A 17,128-nucleotide genomic window follows, 5' to 3' on the forward strand; every position below is an offset into this window, starting at 1 on the left:
TGCCCTTAAAGACTCATTCCTTCACTGCCCCACTTCCCAAACACTTGGACTCACTGCCCTTAAAGCCAGATTCCCATCTCTGAGTCAGCCTAGCAATAGCAACATGACTTTAGGGGAAACACAATTGCACTGAGCAGCAAAAACATGTTTTTGAAACTGCAGCCATAACAAAAACATTGAGCAACTTTGGCTCAGCTACTATAGTTAATGTTATTGATGTTATTGGCTACTATAGTTAATGTTATTGAGGATGTTTTAAAAAGGAACATGGAAACAGTTTGTGGAAGTCCCGCTATAGTAGACATGACTGATATCAATTAATTTCCACTCATTTAAAATAAATGGAAAATGTCTAATTACATGACATGCAAATGTGTACTTCTATTGCATATTCTTGAAAACATGTATGCATCATAAGTGCAACTGATATGCATCTTCACAAATGTAATTCACTTACTCTTAAGCCACTGTAAATACCAACCTGCAACATGTTTCTAGCTAAATTTACTTTAAACATAAGTGTGACCCAACCTCACATTCTTGTGTGATTGAACACATATGAACATATTAATATCATTTCAGGAAGCTAGCGCACAGCAGATGGTCACCTCAAGCAAGAAAGTCCTCATAAATGTTGATTCTAACTCTCACTCACTCACACATGCACACACTGTGTACACTTCTCTTTCGCTATACTCTTGTACTGACTGTGAACCACATTGTGAAGTAATGTAGCTAAGTGCTCAATGAGCCTGAATGAGATTCCGTAAAGATGCAAACCAACCTATAATTTACTTACGAGTGATCCTCTGACACAAGTCCTCTCTCTCTCTCTCTCTCTATCTCTCTCTCTCTCTCATACATACAGACAGACACGGTCACACACGCATAGTCTCACTCACGCAGTAAAACATGGCCACGACCCACCGATGGATTTCGCCCCGCTGTACTTTGTGGAGCCATGTCTTTGGCGGACGACGCGAGCTAACGAGCCAAATCCCCTGACTGCCCGAGAGAGAGCCCGCTGATCCCGAGCTAGACACAGCTCAAGCAAGTCTAAGACGACTAAATAGGTGGCATGACTGTCTCCACACACTCGCCCAGTGCGCTGGGATTTCCGCGAGCAGGAGCGCCCGTCTGATAAACTCAGTGATCTGGCTGGAGTTTTTTTTTTTTTTTTAACGGCACAACAGGAAAGCTCTCATTCCCGACAATTCCAGGAAAGCCCGTTTCCTCTACTCGACACAGTCGCTGTGCCTGTGAACTCTGGCAGAAGGCAAGGGGTGTGTGTGTGTGTGTGTGTGTGTTGCGTTTGGCTGTGTGCAAGCCTTATACCCAGAACATACTCACTGAACATGTCATACTCACACTCACACATCAGACATAACACATTGAAGGAGGTGAAGAAGTGGGTCTGGCATTAAGTGTGTACCCTATGTGTGTATGATATTTGCTCTCTGACACACACACACATACACACATCCACTATTATAAAGAAACTGACAAGTATTGAAACAGACCTGTGGTAAAGTGAAGGTTTCTGATGGCACCTGTACAGGCAAGCCCTTTTCTCTCCTTGTGGAGGGAAACGAATCACAGAGATGCGGCCAATCAGTTTGTTTAGGAGGAAGTGGCCAAGAGCCTTGAGAAGGTAGAAAAAACTATAAGACACTGCTGCAAGTTTGACTTTCTACTATACTGTATTATACAAAGCTGTGTTGGCGTGATCAGCAAATATACATATATCCACATGTGCAGCTGCACAATTATGGGTTCCTGTGACCTGAATCTGAGTGTGTCCATTCTGTGGTTTGTGTTTGTGTATTTGTCTCTGAGATTACAGGTATTTTATCTACCAATGGAAATTGCATCCTGTGTGGATCCTACACGGTCAAAATCCTCTTTCCACCCCTCTGTCTGCCACAGAATACACAGCACAGGTCTGCCTCAGAAAACACAGCACAGCTCTGCCTTAGAAAACTCAACGCAGCTCTGCCACAGAATACACAGCACAGCTCTGCCACAGAATACACAGCGCAGCTCTGCCACAGAATACACAGCACCGCTCTGCTACAGAATACACAGCACAGCTGTCGAGTTGAAGTAAAAAGCCCGTTGGCACTATAAAGGCAATAAGCCACAGCAAACCAGAATATCCACATATATACGCGTGGATTCACAGATGCATACATATTTCTGTGTATTACTTTTTTTTTATGTCACTAAATTGAGTATTACAGAAATACAGTTTCAGTACAGCAAAGCTTCTGCAGTAAAAAAAAAAAGGCTCCAAAACTGTGATATATCAGTTGTCAAAGAAACACAAAGAAGTAACGAGTGAAAGAAGTTCATTAATGAAGATGTGGACCGTTCCGTGACCCCATGAAATGAGAACTGACATCTGGGCCGCAGCCTCAGTAAAATATTTAACAAAAGGTTCAGACCGAGTTTGCCGCAGTGAAATATTAAAGAATATTTTGAAAAATGTGGATTGGGTTTACATGTGATGATAGTCAGATGAGATGAGCTTGTCTGAAATTTTCCAAAAAAAAGTGTATAAAAACAGAAATGTACGACTTTTCACTTTATAGCTATGGACATTTTACACAGTCAGAAATGCATTTAGTTACGGGCAATGAATTAGGCAATCCATCATCACCTGTCAGACATTCAGCTATATATCAGACAGAAATAAAAACAGGCCAGTTTGTGAGACAGTGCAGACTTATTTTAGCCTAGGGTGCGTCTTCTTGTGTTGCAGCCTACAAGTATAGAGAGAAACAAGTGACAAAGAAACATACCCAAAAATATGATGAAACTTCTGGTGTATATGGCTTATTCAGAGGTGGTGAGGGGAAGGTAGAATGCCTCCTACGCATAGCCATGTTATTCTGCAAAGATTCATTAATGTGTGACTCAGAGAGCTCAAGCTGGTGTTGGCGTTCACACATCTCATTAGCTCCTGTAGTTCTCCACATGAGCGAAACAGCAGACTCTTCAAACCTGAAGTTAATGTATAATTAAATCTAAAACACTTACACTAACAGCTCTGTGTGTGTTTTGCGAGTATGCGTGTGTGTGTGTGTGTGTGTGTGTGTGTGTGTTTGCACTGGGACATAGGTCAGTATTCTATCACACACAAGGGCGACACCGACACCCAGGCTAATCAGGTCATTTTGATGTGGCCTGGAGGAGTGTGGGTGTGAGCTCTTTTGATCCAGTGCAGTCAGTAGAACCCTCCCCGGTCTGCGCCCCCCCCCCAAAGTGGACCCATCCCAAACTTACATTGCCTCATCCTGCCAGTATCCTCTCCTCATATCCTCCTCAACTCTGATTTTGTAACAATGCCTCCAATTAACCCCTACAAGAAGCCTAAAAAGACGCATCCTCATGATGGGAGATTTAACATTAACTTGTATGGGGTGCATTTGATTCTTATCTGCCTGATATTTAAAGAGCAACATGGATGGATGATTGGCCTTGCAGACAGAGGACGACAGAAACACAGGACCCTTGAGCAAAGGTGAAAAGAGCTGCTTTAAACGAGGAGTGACAGAGGACCAGGGCATGGCAACCTTTCCAAAGGTTCACATCCTGAACTTAATCTGAACCCACTCAACAGACCAATATAGTCACACACACACACACACACACACACACACACACACACACACACACACACACACACACACACACACACACACACACACACACACACACGCACACACACACACACACACATACACACACACACACACACACACACACATCTGTCCTGAGGGGTGGGAACTGGAATGCTGAATGGGTCACCTTGAATCAGGAATATGGCCAGTGTGGGAGGGGGGAGGGGGGCTCTTCAGGGTTCAAAGGCTGTTCGGTCTTCTAGTGGAAACTAAGATGAAATACTATAGATAAGAATCATCAAAAAATAATATTAATCAAACTCAAAACTATATTCAAAAATATGCATAGGTTTTATAGTAGATGCTAAGAATGTTCTGCTAAAAGTATAAGTTTAATGCCCTCATGTTAGAATGAATAGCTTTAAGTAAAGAGTATTCATTGTCCATTCTCCATACATTTTTGTATGTTTTGTATTATTATTATTATTATTATTATTATTATTATTATTATAGTACTTCTGAAAATGGGATCTTTTAAAAAGTCCACTTCACATTTCTTTTCAAGAGACACACATAAGGGGACAAAATACTTTGTATTCAATGACTTGAGTTTGAGTGATATTTAAAGAGAGATACTATACAGCTGATGTTTTGAGTTTGAGTGATATTTAAAGAGAGATATTATATAGGTGATGTTTTACACGGGCTTCACACACTCTTTGGGCGCCCTGCAACTTGCCAGGGGAGGCTAGAGAGGCAGTAAGATGACACACACACACACACACACACACACACATACGCACACACACACAGACACACGCGTGTGCACGCACACACGCACGCGCACACACACACACGCACACACGGAAGGGTTTTATGTATAATTTAACAGTGACTGGAGAGTTACTGCATTCTCACTGTGATTGTAACTTTTGATCTGCTCAATTATTAAAACCTCCTTCTTTTGCCTTTTTCTACACTTCTCTTTCTAAAAATGGCTCCTGTTGCAGAGACAGAGATGAAGGACTGAAAAGACTGTGACGCTGTCTCAGGGCGCCATCATCATCATCATCATCATCATCATCATCATCCTTTGGTCAGAGACTACGGCATGCTCTGCAAAAGATTCAAATACATATCTGGATACCATCACGGTAAGTGAATAAGCCAGAGTCTGTCATCTTCACCACCACTGCCTGTTTGTCTGGCTCCGATACCTTTCTCAAGCTGTTGGAATCCAATCTGTGTGGCCCTCAACTATTCTCACCAGCAGCGGAAGTGCTTGGTGACCAAGGCATTAAAGAAGGACATTTCAGTAAATGCTCAGACCAATCATGGAAAAGGCGACCAGTAAAGAGGAGCACCTCCTGTCTGAAACTGCTGGACTTCTGTGTCACACATGATGAAACAATCCCAGCCGCCTGGCCAGGCATGTCAGAAGCTCACTTTATTTTTCCGTGCTGTAACACAGACCATCATATTTGTCACTCGGTGTCACAGAGTCGCCAAGCAAAAGACATTCGCCAGCCCAGAAAAACAGAGAGAATTGTGTCTTATATAACAGCATGCTTGTCATTCCAGGAGAGGGGGAATTCAGAAGAGAGAGAGAGAGAGAGAGAGAGAGAGAGAGAGAGAGAGAGAGAGAGAGAGAGAGAAAGAGAGAGAGGGGAAAAAAACAGAAACCAGTAGAGGTGCTCTCAGTGCTCTTACAAAATGGAGGGAAATCACCCATCCTGTCGTTTGACATGAGTGAGTGTGGCGTCCTGCGGAGTGAGGAGCTCAAAGTGGGTCAAAGGCATTGACCTATCTAACGCAATCAGCATGCATGTACAGCCGCTTGCGCTACAGCTAGCCAACCCATGCCAGAGAAAGAGAGAGGTAGAGAGAGAGGGAGAGAGAGAGAGAGAGAGAGAGAGAGAGAGAAAAAGAAAACAACAATGCATGGGTGTAGAGAGGAGATGAGAGGTAGATGTTTTTGCATCATAGCTCTATAGGCCTGATTCAATTATATCATCACAGCACGTCAAATGTTTTTGCTGCCAGATTCGGTTCTATAACATTTAATGGATGGAAAATGTTCAGTTGGAAAAGTTGAGAGCAACTGTTTAAAACGGCTGGTGTCACACAGTAAGAAGAATAGAGGGAGTAGAAGGAGACTGTTGGTGTCACACAGTAAGAATAATAGGAGGCTGTTGCGTATTTGTGGCTGGGTTATTACAAGCTATGGAAATATTGCTATCCCAAACATTTTTATGGCTTTATATTATCTGAATGTCTTGAAGCGAAAAAAGACGTAAAAATGTGCCTACCATATTAACCTCTACAGGAATTAATAATTTTTTTTTAAATAACGTCAGGAGGACAGTTGGACTCAGAGAAAGACAGAGAGAGGGACACATCTCAAGGGACCGTTCAGGGGTTTTGCTCCCATCTAAGGAGCTGTGAACCCCTCCCGTACGTGTTGCAGGTCCTCCACCCATCACCTGCTCTCTGTCCTGAAGCATCGGAGGTGATGGAGGTGTAGTCATGACGACACTTCACATGTTTGACAGCTAACTGTATTAGTGGGTCCCTTCCTGAGTGCTGACCCCTATAATCTGTATGGATTACAGCCGGTGGCAGTTTGCTGTTTTTCTAATCTCACCCCTCTGTGTGAACTCGTGACCACGATCATAACCTTGTGGAAATATAAATTAGTCCTGGATATTATGATTTACCCCACGTTCCTTTTGTCCTAATTGTTATTGTTTTCATTACAGGTCGGTGGGGAATTTGGTTGTGTTTTTGTTGTTATGATCCAAGCAGGCAAAAACAATGCACAGATTAACATCCTTTTGGCTGATTGAGAGGCAGGAGCCTTGCATAATTATAATCCTCTAAAATAGAATGACTGTTATTGTTTGAGAGTATAAGACTTATATTTGGTTTAGCTCCAAAGTATATTTCATTAAGGTGGTTATTGTTGAATAAACTGATTGTGACTGTAATATTTTGTGCATCTCTTCTACCCATTGTGTGTTGAAGGGTGGGAGCGTTCAAATCCTCACATTCTCCAGCGTTGCTGTAATGATCACTCTGGGATGTCATTTCCTCCTCATTAGAGACTAGTTTTTGGCCTCGCCACCCACCTCTCTCAGCCCTCTCCATTCTACGTCTGCCCCTGTCTCTGGCCGACCGCCGGTAACCCGCCCGTCCGCAGAGCCCATGACCAATCAGATGCGCCTTTTAAGTGTGACTCAGAGGCGCTGAGGGGGCCGTCACGGCTAATGGGATTGGGCGATGATGAGAGGCCGAGGCGAGCGGGGGATGATTAGACGAGCCCTAATCTGTCAGATCTGCTGCTCCCCCCCCTCAACCCGGCCGATCCCCCCCACCCACACTAAAGTCTGTAGCAACCCCCCCTCCCCCCAATCCTCCTCCCCCCAGCACTGACCTCAATATGGACAAATATGAAGTTTGAGACCAGAATAATGCTAGAGGAATGCTTACTGTCAACTCCACTTACACGGGATGGAATGGAAATGGCCTATTTGGAGACTGAGGCAGGGCCCTAGAGTTTCTCCTTAACCCAGCTCCCGGAGCGTTTGCAGTCAAACACACTTACACAAACAGATGTGTGCATACACATTCTCTTGGACACACACACAAACACACACACACACACACACACGCACACACACACACACACACACACACACACACACATGTATGCAGATGAAGCAGAAGGTAGTGAGGTGATGAAGACAAATGAACAGCAATCACACAACCTGTGGCACAGCAAACCGAAGCTGTATGGATTACGTTCATGAATGATGAGAATGAGGCTTGTGTGGTCCCATTCCTCACTAAAGGTGTTGGTGCCATCATTCATGCCCTCTGTAACCTGAAACAGACAGATGTTCCAGTGCCCATCCCACTCACGGACATGCATGCCCCCGCACTGAAACCCAGTAGCACAGAGAGAGCTGTCTGTCTGCCACGCTCAAAAACAAACTCTAAATAGCCCCGACAGGTGTCACGCATCATACCAGCGAACCATCCCATACAGTTCTGCACCGCAACGCACCCACACATACACACACACACACACACACACACACACACACACACACACACACACACACACACCCACACACAAGCAGTTCTAATCAACTCTGACACCTGTAGCCAAAGCTTAGATCAGCTCATGACAGCAGTGTACACCATGTGTCAGATCACTTCAGCTGGCTTGACTCGAAAGGAAACAGCTCAAGTGCAGATATAAAGGGAAGTTTTCCTGAAAAGCTTCCTCCGGTGATTCAAACTTGCTCTGCCACATCCACAGCTCGATCAAGAAAACAACCGAAACAGAATTGATTTTTAGTGGGGTCACGCAGGTCTCTGTGTGTGTTACACAGCTGCCCAGCTTGCTGAGAGGCATGGGAGTTGACATTGTGAGGCACAGTGGGTAAATATACACTTCTGTTGCTTAGGTTACAGTTGTGATGTCTGTTGCCGGGTGGAGCAGAGCAGAGCAGAATGTTGCTTAGTCATTTGTTTTCAAATGGCATAGTTGTTTGGCAGGTGTCATGGTAGACTTTATGACTGAGTTATTTTAGGTATTGTCATGCATGCAGTTATGTTCCCGATGGTGCCATGTTTGCAGGCACACATATACTCACATATACAGGGAGAGGGACAGGGAGGGGGAGGGAGAGAGAGACTCTGTGTGTTGGTGACCACCATGTTGCAATTTCTGTTGTGGCAACCCTTTTGCCGCCACAGTGTTTGAGCTGGATTCGTTTTACCTGTAGAGGTCTGTTCATTCTCGAGTGATTTGTCAGAGCATTTCATGTGCTCACCTAAACCCATGGCGAACAGATCGTCCAGATCAAAGTCAGACTAAGTCAGTTTAGTTGGGACAGATTTACATCTCCTTTCAGTTCAGTTTGAGTTGATAATGCACAACAGCCTACAATTCATTCATCTAACTAAACACTGTCAAATAAAACACACTTAGTAGTGTTTTCCAAGGCCTTCACCACAACATTGGTGTATGTTGGTTAATCCTGAACAGACAGATAGTCTGTGCGAACTCTACAGTAGTGCATCCTGTCTTCTGCCCACAAAGAACAAGATAAACACTTTATCTTTAAAGTGTTCATAGAGGGCATATGTGTGGCTTCAGCGGGTTTGCCTGGAGCTAACTGATAAATAAACGCATCTGTTGTCAATAAAGTGTAACATGTCTTGTAAGTCATGATGGATTTTTCGGACCAAGCCCACATCATCATATTATAGTGACATTGACTCAAACAGGACTACTTTTATTTGGTGAAAACAAATTCTGGAAAAACGTCATGGATCTCGTCTGCAAACACCTGAGTTACCGTCCATTCCCCAGGTAAAACTAATCCCCCTTGAATGAGACTGTACAAAAATAATCCAGTTTGAAAAGGGTTGGAGACATTTTGTTAAAACCCTTTCAATAGAGCGCAGGATATGCATATCCATATTCTAAACATAATCCTGGATGAAGCACAACATTTTATACCAAATCACAGCAGCAGTAATGACAACACAGCAGCAATACCTGAGCTTTCAGTATCACAGGCCACTGTAGAGGAACAACAAAAACTGTACCGACTGAAAGTTGGTATATTTGTGTGTGTGTGTGTGTGTGTGTGTGTGTGTGTATGAGTGAGAGCTAAAAGGGGAAACGTGCTCTAAGGCACATGCTGGCTCTTTGGGGCCACACAGCGAAGGCTGCTCCCACAGGCCCACATAACCAGTACTTCTGCCAATGTGTATTTTAGTGAGATGTACGACCAGCCTTCCCTGTGATTCCATTCAAAAGCATGGTATGCTATAAATAATACAACATATTCTCTCTCGCTCTCTCTTTTCCCTTGGTAAATCACATATATCTGTGAATATGAGTCATATATAGAACCACCATTTTGATTTTATCATGTATAATGTACATAGCAGAAGCTTTTTCTGTGTAAGGATGCATCTATGATAGAGACTAACGCCCTCTAGAGGCAGCTATGTGTACTAGCAGGAGAAGTTCCTTGAGACTTATTTGAAATACTGAATTATCCAACATAAACACCCCAACCTACAACACTGCAACAGTAAAAAAAAGCATGTATGCAGCAGCTACAGAAACAAGCCTCTCTGGAGAAGGGGCAGTTTCGGTCCTGAAAGGGTGTTTAGTGCGTGATCACTTTTATTTTCCGGCCGGGGCATCTTTTCACCTCTAGAGTGTTCCAAAATCTCTTAACAGATCATTCTTTGTGCCTGGCCTACTGTAGCAGGTTGCCGTGGAAACACGACGTGACCACCTATCAGACAGACAGGCGATCAAAGGGTAGCACTCATCAGTGTGGAAAGAAAGAAAGAAAGAGAAAGAAAGGAGGAGTGGGTAGGGGAGGGAGAGGTTTAGACACTCTTCTCACTGGATGGTGTCCAGAGAGGAATTAAGGGAGCTTGGTCAGTATTAACTCTGCAAAGTTTTATTCTGTAATTAAACTAAACGGACTTAACTCACAATGAGGTTCCACTGCTTTGGGGAAATTAACTTAACATGCACGCACTCACTCTCTCAGTCTGTCAGATGGAAAAAAAGGGAAGCATTTTTATAGACTGGGTGAAAGAGTGCGTGCATGCTGGGTCTGTTGGTCTCGGAGCCTGTGGTTGGACGCTGGCGATATCCCTGAAATGTTTCGCATGCTTCACAGTGATCGGAATGCTGATACATCTTTTCGGGGGGGGTGTGATTTCTGAAGGATTATTTCGAAACTCAACAACAATTGCATTTCCTATGCTCTGTATTTTGGTGTCCTTTCCATGAAGAATTCCTTCCACACAATAGGGCAAACCCCTCAAAACACACAACAAACAGTCAAGTACAGGAAAACAGGCACAATGCTGGGAGTCTTGTTTGTTTCTCTCAATGACAATGAGCCACAAATACACATGCACAAACACAGACACACACACACACACACACACACACACACACACACACAGACAGAGGGTATGTCTTGAAGACCTCCCTTCAGTTCTGTTTGATTCAAGCTCTGGTTTATCAACCGCAAAATTACCAAGGCATTGAAGAAAATGAGCACCCAAATTTCAAGTAAACTGCAAACAGATTATTTTATAAACGTATATACAGTCCTCAACTGTGTGATAACAGACAGAAATATATAAGAGCTTAGACACAACCAGTGTTGTTCAGTCTACTAAACACATTGCCAATATCTGGTGTCAGTTTAGATTTCGATGTAGACTTCTAAGTTGAAATGCTAATGTGGTGACAAGGATGGAGGAGAAGAATGCCAGGACCACTGAGGGGCAGAGAGGAGGACGCCAGGGAGCGATCAGAGTCTGTGTGTGTGTGTGTGTGTGTGTGTGTGTGTGTGTGTGTGTGTGTGTGTGTGTGTGTGTGTGTGTGTGTGTGTGTGTGTGTGTGTGTGTGTCTGCTCCACAGTCCTCCGTGTCAGGCATGTGACACCTCAATGACACCAGTGAATGGAGAAGTTTGTCTGGGAGCTACTCTGCCCACACCTCCAGTGCTGTGTCTCTTCTTCAGCCACCCAGGAATCATCACTGTCTCCAGTCAGAAGGCAACAACCCAAGAGCTTTCAGCTTGTAGACTCCAACCAAACACAAAGTTTTCAATGTTGCAGCTGTATGATAACTTCTCTCTCTAGTCTCTTTTCTTCTGTCTTTCTTTCTGTCTGTCTACTCATTTATATCTCCTCCCTAAAGTTCTTTGCCTCCCTCTCTCTCTCCCTGTCTCTCTCTCTCTCTCTCTCTCTCTCTCTCTCTCAAACAATCTGTTCTGCTTGCCAGGCAAAAAAAAAAACCTCATCAGAATCTCCTAAATAAAACGAGGTCAGCTGCAGCCAAAAAAAGGTCTCTGGAACGACGCAAGCTTCTCACCCCCAGCATGCTCAGCGCACCTCCCCACGGGGCCCTTCAGTCCCTCTCAGTGCCCTGTCACACCCTGGGCATCCTGCTGGCTCCCCCCCACCTCCACCCCCTCTCCTCACCACTGCCGGCCGAAGACCCCCCACCCACCCACCCACCCACCTCCACCCCCGAGCGGGTCAGAGCCCATCACCCTGGAGGGCTTCACGTCACATGAGCATCTGCCCCCGACCCGGCGTGGATCTCCTGCCTCTATGGTGGCCGTCAGGGCTCACGTCTCATCTATAATTCAGACGGCGGAGACGAGAATGTTTACTTGTAATTGGTAAATAATTCAGGGGCGAGCATGGTATGCTGAGATGCTCCCTCCTCTCCTCCTCTCCTCCTCTCCTCCTATCCTCCCCCCTCACACCTCCTCCCCATAGGGAGTTCCAAAGCTCTCTCTCTCTTTGCCCCCTCTGCCCTCTGTCTCTGCCTGCTTGCTCCAATCCCAGCAGTAACCTCTACTCGTGCCCTAAACCCCCTAGTCACAGTCCAGCAGTTTGAGGCAAGCAGCTAAAAAATGCACTGAAAGAGTTTTTGTAAAAGCGGCTTTAAATAGCAACAGAAGCGTCACGCTCGACCCCCCCACCCCCACCCCCACCCCCCCCCAAACCAGTAAGCAGTGGAATAAAAAAGCTGATTGCTGCTGCAGCAGCTCTAAGCCTACCTGCCACATGGTTACAATTCCATCATCCATAAAGCCAGTGAAAAGTGAGAGTTGACTGAGAGGAAGTCCGTCCACAGGATCCTCTCTGCTCTGTGTGGAGATGCACGTCTGTCCCGATCGCAGAACTTGTGGGAGTGTGAGAGTGTGCGTGTGTGAGTGAGTGTGTGCGTGTATTAGGAGTGAGTGTGGGTGTGTATGTTTGGGTGTGTGTGTGTGCGCCGATCTGGCTCGGGCTGTGTTGCTGCCTCCTGTGGCATACTTTCTGCCAGCCCCTCCTGACACACCCCCTCTGCTCGGAGATATCACATGGGAGGGGCCCGGGACAGCATTGTACCGCCCCCCAGACTCCTCCTCTCTCATTGTATGCCGTCGTAGCTGCTGAGAGTCTGTGGGTGGAGAGAGAGCAGCAGGAGCCAATAGGAGGATGAGGGGCGGGGACTAACCAAGCATGGTGGCAGTGAGATTAGAGCAGTAGAGTCTGTCATGTCTAAGTGCTCATCTCTCTCTCTCTCTCTCTCTCTCTCTCTCTCTATCTCTCTCTCTCTTCTGTCTTTCTTTTTATTACACTCTTTCCTCCTCTCATTTCCTGCCACGAACATTCATTCCTCCTTTTTTTGTCATATTCTATTCCCCCCTTCCAACTTGTCCTCACACCTCATTTCATTCCCTCCCGTGTTCTCCTCTCACACATGCAGAGAGAGAGAGAGAAACCAAACATTTCACACTTCTAAATGGATCTCGGAACACAAATGTTCCGTGCGGTTCCAGCCCCGTGGAAGAGAAGGGGAATGTGGAGGAGTGGGCTGGGAACACCTACCACTTTACACACACCTTCCAGACGAGCGCTCTGCGGCCTCTGTGACGCTGCTGCGAGAGCTGTGGTCAGCGTAATGAGCCACGGCCAACCGTTCCATGATGCTAATTTTCCAGACAATGTCAATTTGCATGTGGGGGCGAAGCTGGGCTGCACTGGGCTCCTTGAAGCCTGAGATTGGATCTGCTTGAAATTACACACACACACACACACACACACACGCACACGCACACGCACACGCACACGCACACGCACACCCACACACACACACACACACACACACAGACACACACACACAAACACACACACACACACACACAAACACACACACACACACACACACACACACCCACAGACACACACACACACACACAAACACACACACACACGTCACATGAAAGTACAGCTGCGAAACGCACAAACGAGCTGCAGATAGAAACTAAAGGATGTAGATTTGATTTTGGCGTGTGGTGGTGTGTGTGTGTGTGTGTGTGTGTGTGTGTGTGTGTGTGTGTGTGTGTGGGTGTGTGTACTGTATGTGTGTGTGTGTGTGTGTGTGGGTGGTTGTGTGTGTGTGTGTGCATTGGGTTGCTATTCTACCAAAAAAAATTCAATGTTTGTAAACATCACAGTATTTAGTTAAAGTAGGCTTGAAAACAGTGGACTTACTGGAAATCCCTGAATATAAGTGTATACATGTGTTTTTTTTTTGTTTTTTTTTCTCATTGACATTCTCTACTATCATGCTATCTGCTTACTATCTTTCACAGCTCCTATCCCTATGCTGACAGTACGACTAAAGTGCAGATAAAAGAGACATCTCTCCCTCTGATTCGATTAAGGCCATGTTTACACGTTGACTCTAAGGAATGCACTGCAGGCCTCGCAGAATGGCATCACTCAGTCACTCAGCAATTATACTCACAGTGAGTCGCACGCCGTACACACACACATTGCTTGCATATGCATACATGGAGGAAAACACACACACTCACACTCATTTACATTTACATTTACATTTACATTTAGTCATTTAGCAGACGCTTTTGTCCAAAGCGACGTACAAGGGAGAGAACAGTCAAGCTAAGAGCAATAAAAAACACATGGTGTAACAATAAATACTACTTTACAGAAGAATTAGAAAAACGACCTAGAAAGGAAAAAAGAGTGCAGGAATGTAACTGCTGAAGTGCAAGTTAAGCGCTAGTCAAGGTGCCAGTTAGGAAGGGAGGTGCACTCACACACACACTCACACACACACACACACACACACACACAAAGATAAAAGAGCAGTCAGGGGTCACGGGGAGACCCAGCCCTACGTGTGTTCTCAGGCATCCCCATAACATCCCATAACCATCACCGTAACATCCCATAACCACCTCCACATGGTCCCCATGCAACAGCAACACCCAGCTTTCCATGAAACTCAGCGACCCAACACTGCTGACCCAGCCGGGGGCAGACACATATTTGAAACGTTCCAGCTATTACTTAGAAGATTAAATCCCTCACTTGCAAACTTTTACAGTTATTAAGCCAATTCTTTGTAAATCCCAAATATCTATCTTTCATAAAGTACCGCAATTTCCTCGCAAGAATGCGAAGCTTAAATTCTGCCGGGGGCGTGACTTTCAGTAACAACATCTGAAGAAAGTCTGAGGAGGAACAATTCACGCGGAACACCAAAAAGAAAACTAAATGCACAGGACTATCGGTGAACCCAGGGAGAGCCGCGCGGAGAAACAGGAGTTGCACACAAAACGGAGAGAGAGAGGCAGACTTCTTCTTCAGGGCTAAATCTTTCATTAACCGCACAATGGCACGGCTCCAGCCAGCCTTCTTGCTCTAATCTCCACGACAGAGCGAACACACACTGGAGTTTTACGCTCACAGAACAGCAGCCTCTCGCTCTGGAGATGAAAGAAGGCGAGTGGGCGCTTTTCTTTATTCAGGTGTGCTTTCACCGCACAAAGACGGATGTTACGGTTATTCCGCACAATCGTACACCCCATTTGCATTTTAGGCACTGCATTGTGTCGCACTTTTTAAAATAGCCGACAGGTTTAATGGATGGGTCTGAGCAGCAAGGCCAGGAGCAGAAAGCTGCCGCGTCTGAACACTGACCCTCTGAGGAGACGAGTGGGTTTAAAACCTCATTCCCCCCTCGCTTCCATCTGTGTGTCCCATCTGATCCCACCGCGTCCACAGCTCTGCTCATCCCAACTCCGGGAGCGCTGGGACTGGCAAGGCGGAATGTAGAGAATGTTCTGGGTCTTTGGTTCTCTTCTCTCCGCAAACCCATTAAAAAACGGAAGAGGAGAAACTGGCTGATGGGCTTGACTTCTGGAGCCAGACCACACAGAGGTGGAGGCAGGAAGGATTCACCCACACCCTCGTGACCCCGAGGATTTAACTGGCCTCCCCCCGCCCCAACCCTCTTCGTTCACTGCCTCAGTTTCTTTAACGACGCTCGTATATCCTGCGAGTCGGGGCTCGAAGGCAGAGATATTATCTGAGGGCCAAGCTCTAGTCTACAAATTCGGACATGGATAAAGAAATGCCCTTGCGCTCGGCCAAACCATACAAACTCTTAGATTCACCATCAGTGAACTGGACCTCAGCACAGAAGACCACTGCTGCATTTGTATTTGACTTCAGCTTAGTCTGGCCCACAATGGTCAGTAATCCAGCCAGCTTTGGACATATTTTTCACACCATGGCTGTCTAGCGAACTCATTAGAGGCTTGAAGGTTACAGAGGTGAGGGGGAGAGCAGAGAGAAGTTGCCTTCTGCCACCAGGCTGTCAGAGCTCCACAGTAAGAATCCTCTCACATCTCCCGTGTGTGAGTGACTCCTGACCCCCAAAACTGAGATCATATGGAGCTTTAAAGGGCTGCGCAGGCTCACCTAAGCCTGATGTATGGCTCTGTCAGGAGCTGAGATTCCACTCCCCACACAGATACCCACCCACACACACACACACACGCACATTCTGGCACACAAACACACATGCCACACACATATTCAGACGAACACAGATGGAAAAACATGCACCCCGGAGGCATGATGAACCAAGCTACAAAGATGGCGATAAATAAACTGGATCTGGCGCATCTAGTTTATGTAGAGTATTTTGTTTAGCTGATGTTTAATGGCAGTCAATAGAGGCCCTTACTAGAACATTCCTGTATATTTTCTCCATAGTTACACTCACACGCTAGTTAATTAGTTAGAATACAAGCCAGCAAGTCCAACTGTGTGGGGAACAGAAACAAAAAAAGCATGAAACAGACAAAAGGCATTTTTGAGATAATCGATTTGGATGTGATTAGCATGGTGCTATGTGTGATTAGCATGGTGCTATGCTGTATGACATCAACTTGATTTGGATGTGATTAGCATGGTGCTATGCTGTATGACATCAACTCTCAGCTCGAAGCTATTCAGTGTTGAGGTGTGCTTCGGGAAACTTTGAAAATGAAAAATCCAGTGTAGAATAGGAGAGTAGATGAGTGGCCAACAGGCATGAGCCAAAATCAAATGCCAACAAATATGCTCTCACACGCAAATATGCAGTCATTATCTGGGTTTGGCCTGATCCACAGTTTATACATGCTATCACTCACGCTCATATGCTCACCTACAGCCATGCAACATAAACGTCCTCTACCACTACCGCGGCTAACTGTGAAATGACTATTTAAAAATATCATACATTCACGTTTTTCACTTGAATGAGAAAGATGACAATACAGAGGGAGAAAATAAAGGTTTATTCACTGCTTGCTATTTCCAAAAGAGAAAATGAGACCTGTCAAGCATACTCTGAGACCCTGATTAGAATACACAAACAGAGTTCCTTGTAAACGAATAACTTCACTGCATGCAAGCAAAGCACCCCCGGGCACTGGAAGATTAGAACAGTGGTTTCACAAAGCTGAGCACCGAGGAGGAAACATGAATTTCTCTTGTGTTGCGCTCTCTCGGCTCAGAGCCCCTCATGAAGGGGGGGGCACACGTAGATATAACAAATACAGTTAATTATTAAAGAAGGTAGAA

General features: G+C 45.4%; 1 protein-coding gene across 4 annotated transcripts in view; it reads right to left on the reverse strand.

Moving 5' to 3' along the window:
- Nucleotides 1-12,519, reverse strand: part of LOC105902831 (E3 ubiquitin-protein ligase Midline-1) — a 30,838-nt gene extending 18,319 nt beyond the window's left edge. For 2 of the 4 annotated variants that reach the window (XM_012830510.3, XM_031582668.2), the window contains exon 1: nt 12,253-12,519. The gene's annotated coding sequence lies outside the window, so the exon portion shown is untranslated. Of the gene's footprint in view, nt 1-902; nt 1,689-12,252 lie in introns of those variants that run through there. The other 2 variants (XM_031582667.2, XM_031582666.2) reach the window with 2 other exon arrangements.
- Between the last annotated feature and the right edge of the window lie 4,609 nt (nt 12,520-17,128).

The sequence above is a fragment of the Clupea harengus genome, chromosome 16 (assembly GCF_900700415.2).
Source record: "Clupea harengus chromosome 16, Ch_v2.0.2, whole genome shotgun sequence".
In the NCBI taxonomy this organism is placed as follows: Eukaryota; Metazoa; Chordata; class Actinopteri; order Clupeiformes; family Clupeidae; genus Clupea; species Clupea harengus.